Genomic DNA, 5,734 nt, shown 5'->3' on the forward strand with positions numbered 1-5,734 from the left:
GAAGGATTTGCAAGTCAGTTTAGAAAGGTGGGAGGGAAGTGGTTTCACCTCCAGAATAGCTGATATATTCATGCACCACCGTGATGAGAATTTATATTATACTACTGCAGTGCTAACAGCAAAGTCTTCTGTTCCAGGTAATGTGTGTCTGCAGGTCTGTGTATGCCTTGAATGCATATTATGATTCTATAGAGTCTGTGATGTGAATGTGAATGGTGTGCGTGCGTGCGTGCGTGCGTGCGTGCGTGCGTGCGTGCGTGCGTGTGTTTGTCTAGTTAAACATGGACGTCCATATGGTGAGCTTAATACTATAACTGCTATGAAGACATGGTGAGATTTTATGTTTTTATTCATGCATAGAAATTAGAATATACGTTTACGGTGTTTTCATTAATTTGTATTATTTTTAATCAAACACCAGCTGTTTGAGAGCAAGTGGTACCTTCCACACACACTCCATTGAGTTTAGGAGCTAGAAAATGGAGAAGAAAACTTCCTTTACAATGTAATTTGCCCTGAAAAGTAATTGCTGCGAGTAGCTGAACAATGACATCAATTTTGAAGCCAATCTCTAGTTTGGGTCTCATCTAAAACAAAACATTCAAAAAAGCTTCCATTTTATGGAGAGGTAGATTTAGATAATGGAGTAGCCTATAGTTCAGTAACCATCCAAGAAAAGTAGGTCTTTGCTATTTCACCTTTCAAAGTAAAGAACAGTATGCCAATAGTGTTGTTCAAACAAGTGATAATGTGTTAAACAATGCCGATAAATGAATGTCATACGTTACATATTTAAAAGACAACAATGCTCTGAGCACTGAATGGAAATGGCCTTCATGCTTGCAAGGTCTTGAGTGACATACTAAATCTAATTTAAAAACGCACCCATGCTGATACGGCCCTCGGGGTTACATACTCTAGTCTAATAGTTGTGTGGGAATATTGCATTCCTTGGCAATAAAGTGTCACAAATCATGGCTCATAGATGCTGTGTCAGGTGTTAATCCCCTGGTATTCCAGCCACACACAGCGCAGTCTGCATGTCTGCTTCACTAAATGGCCAGTGGGGTTAGCTGAGAAGTATACGTATATGAGCTCAGATGTAAAAACCGATGAGTAATAGTGCTTTAATGGGGTTGAGCAGAGATGACATCTTCACGCATGAAGAAACTTCAAAGCCATATTTGGTGAGTCACCACTGATGCCCTCTTAGAGTGGTTTTCTGGAGTTCTTAAATTAGCTGAGATATATTAAAGTCCTATCTACACATGTGTGATTAAAATATTTTCATCTACCACGCTGAATATTATTCGAAGTTCATTTATTTTACAGAGCAGCGCACAGTGCATATCTATTTACTAATTCCACATAATTGGTTCTGTTCTCTGTGCTATTCTGAGATGCATACATTTATTTGATACTAATGCATATCTGAAAATATCTTGATTAGTCGCAACATTATGGGCTGCCATGGAAACCTCATCTTCCAGTTTTGAAGTAGCGCGTGTAAAGATAAATGGGAACCAAGAAACATCCAGCATCACTGAGGCTCAGAGATCATTTCTCACTTTGAAGTGTGTCGTGGGCCTGAGCCTGCAGTTGCTGTTGACACAGTCTCGGAGCAAACAAAATCTGGGCCATTATGTATTTAATGATGGAAGAGGAGGTAGAGCTCTCCCACCCCAAGAGACTGTCACTTTGACTCTCTAGGCACTGCGGGCAGCATGTGCGCACCACCGCAGAGACTTAAAAATAATATTGAGGCTGCAAAATGTGCAAATATTGAAGTGGCCCCTCTGCAATGCCATTGAAAACAATAACAAGAAAAGATACAGGCAGGGTTATCTGGGCTATTATACAATAGTAATGAACCGCCATATCCTGCATCAAATCAAAATGCTTGTGCGTCTAGTTTACAATAAATTAAATGTGGCATTTCATTTCACTATATTCATGCATTGGCTCAGTCCAGTTTGGCCCAGACTGAAATATCTCACAAGCTAAACCCATACGTTTTTTATTTTAAGCAGATTCATTGTCCCCAGAGGATTATGCAAACATTAGGGATACCGTGACGTTTCCTCTAGCGCCAGTCTGAGGTTGAAATGTGTGGCTCAAAGTGAAATAGCTATGGGATGGGTTGCAAAATACTTTTTCCACAAATATTTGAGGACCCTTCACATACATTTTAATGGCACTGATGATCCTCTGACTTTTTACTCTTTCACCACCAACAAATCAAAGTTGTAATCAATCAAATATTTTAAACTCTACTTAAGGGACTGACCCAGTTTAGTTGTAAACATAAACGTTTACCAGACAATAAACCATACTGACTTTGGTGATCCCCTGCCTTTTCCTCTGGCAACAACCTGAGGTTTGGAGTTTTTATTTTTTTTTAAATCACCAAAACGAGGTCACCATTTCTATTCGTCCAATACTTTAGTTTTTGACCACAAACCTGAAAAACTAACACTTCTCGTTAGTTTCAGCTATGCAAAATCCACGTTACTAAATGTATCTTTCTAAAAAGTTAACGGAAAAAAAATTGTGTTATATTCTAGTCAACGTATAGTTATAGTGTGGAAACATTTAACTCTCTGAGACTCATTAGTTCAAGCATTATCTTAACTTCAAAGGGATATTGACGGAAAACATGTTGAACAGATTGGTTCCTCACTACTTGTGAGTCGTTTGTTGATCCAAGGAAAAGCATGCTGCTCTAAGTCTCCAAAGCCAGATTAGCTGTGTTTGAATGTGGTCTCAGGAGGGCTGGGAACACAGTGCATATGCAAATACATTCACACACAACCAATTACTCGGAGAAGTCCTCAAACAAGAGTAGGCCACATAGGAGACATGTACTTTCTCAATGAAATAGGCAAAAGCAAAGAGTGACTGAGGGTCAGAGACGCAGGGATAAAACATGTTGATGAAATTGACTTTGATGAGCATATATAATTTAAATTGGATTATATTCTGATAGAGTTGTGTCACTGTTATGGATGAGAGGGACGCTAAGATATTACACTACAAAACACTACAGATTTGTCATTGTTTTTCCATAATAGTTACTCAGTAATCATCTGCAGCCAACAGGGAAACAATGGGTTATGTAACAATTCTATATTACATTGATTATTTATTTTTGAGATTACGCGCCTGTGTTGTATAATGGAAATGAGTTAAGCAGCATTAGCGTTGGCTTCTCTGTGGGAGTTTTTACAGATAGTTAAGCCAATTTTCCAGAGACATTAATAGTGATTAATGATGTTGTTTTTATAAAACGAGTGGCTGTTTTTGTATAAAGACACTTAAAATATAGCAGAGTCAATGCATAAGAAGTGTTATCTCCCTAACCAGGACAATATCATTTAACAGGAGGGCAATTTTGAGAATGACCACCATCTGTGTACCACAAGGCACACAGTATGCGTGTGAGTGTGTGTGTTTGTGTGTGTATCCATTACTGCATTTGTTGTAAATTCACAAATAATATGATTACTCCAAGTAGAGATGGATGCTAGCAAGCTGTACTTAGACAAAGTTTTGCTTTGGTTAAATCCTAGCCCCAGCCCTCTAACATGCTCACAATGACAATGCTTACAAATGTGATGTTCTGTAGGTTGTTGACCATTATCACCATCTTACTTTGGCATGGTTGCATGTTTTCTGACACAAAAACTGCTTCTGGTTTTAGAAAATAAGGTAAAAAAAGAAGTGCTGCAGCAAAAATAAAGCACTTTTCAGACATTAAAGTATTTAAACACAATACAAATATGAACCTGAAAATGAGCATAAAATGGCCCCTTTTTAATATAGTTATATGAAAACAAGAAGACTTCCCTCTTTTCAAGGCATGCAGCCAACAAGGTATTGTTGTTAGTTTGTCTGAATGTTCCTGTTTCCACATTGGATTTGGAGAACAAAAGATTCAAATAACAGTAGAAAGAAAGCCTCTTGAATATGTCTGGAAATTACAAAGTCCATTACCCCCAATGCATATCTGTACAACATTTGTGCCAATCCATTCGGAATATGGGAATTGACCTATTGGTGGTGCAAGAGCAATTTAGGTTTCATGCTTTGGAAATGTTAGAAGAAAGCTTCATGGCAATGTCTGCACCAAATACAGTAAGTGGACCGACTTTTCAGCAACCCAATGTTTTTGCTTTTCAACTTGCAAGACTACAGCAACTATCCTTTTGTGACTTCCTCAGCTGTGATCATTGTGCTCAATACCTCGTTGGTGTTACCTTAGTGCTGGTGTCTCCAATGCTCCAATTATCATTCAGCAAACACTTTCATTTTTTTTTCAAGTCCCTGTTTATGCATGTTTGTGGATATACGCAGTGATCATACTTGTTCTGATCCCCATGTGTTTGCTGCATACAGTAGGAAAATACTCATGAATAATTTAGATAAAAGATCAAAGTTTATGTTTACTGCTTTTGTATTCTCATAGTCTAATGAAACCTTTCTGTTTCGCCCAGGGATGCTCTGTGGATCTGAAGGAAGCATTTGACACTGCAAACTCTCCTTCACCTGTGAGACTTGACAGAGATAGGGAAATGAATCGGGGGGGGGAATAGAATAGTGTTTGTTTCTGCACCTGAACATTCTCCTTTATTCTCTTATGAAATATCAGCTGTTTCACACTTTTTTATTTTATTGTCATTGATGTACACATTTCCCTGCAACCACTTTAGAGTCTCTGCATGTATCTGTCCTCAGGGATCCAACCATAATGAATGGTTAAGCTGACAGTCATCGGAAAGCAGGCCAGGCTTCTTTGCATAAATCTGGACACTCCCCCCACAGCCTCTGGCAGGTCAATAAACGATGTAGTAGAGAAGAGATTAAGGAAAGTGGTGGAGAGGTGGAGGGGGTTCCCTGGTTGTCAGCTCTGTGTTGTTCCACTCATTAAGCACAGTGAGATTAAGCTGGTGTTGAGACTGGGGGTGGGGGGGGGGGGGGTCTGTGGTTTGTGGCGGGTTGGATCTGCATTCCAGCAGTGGGCACAGAGTCAGATTGTCGTCATAGGTCTATGAGCAGGCAGAGCTGGGAGGAAAACTGACAATTAAATCAATACGACAGCAATCAGCAGATCACTGCGCCGCTCCCCCTTGCTATTTAAAAAAAAAATGTTTTCTCCTCCACAGAAGCGGGTTGCTCGCATAGGAAATGAATGGTTAAACTTTGATCCATTTGATGACATATCTAACCTGCAGTAATCAGAGATAAATACAAAAACAAACAGTGCTTTGAAATATACAACTTTAGAGCCCTTGTGGTATTCGTTCTGCAGTAAATAACTCAACTTGGATCACTGTGAAAGCTACATTGGCAAGACTAGAACAAACATCACTTGGGGCAATCTTATGAAACAGAGAGTCAAACAATGAAACTCTGTATGTCTCCCCAGGTAATTAAAACGATCAAATCACTGAATTTACTGCCAGCTCTCTTAGTTTTCTTTACCTTTTCAACCTGTGAGGTTTATAGCGTGAGTACACAAATCCAATCAAATCACGTTTATTTGTCCCAATCATACACACGTACAATTACTGTGTGCCTGCAATTTATTAGGATACAATAAAATACATTTTGTTAGGGTTTCAGATGATGCAACTTTAAACAATAAAACAGTTATGAGCATGAGTGAGTCTCAGACAAATGTAAACAATATAACCAGTACATATATCCTATAAATGAATGGTAGATGAACTATAAA

This window comes from Notothenia rossii (genome assembly GCF_949606895.1).
Source record: "Notothenia rossii genome assembly, chromosome: 6".
Lineage (NCBI taxonomy): Eukaryota > Metazoa > Chordata > Actinopteri > Perciformes > Nototheniidae > Notothenia > Notothenia rossii.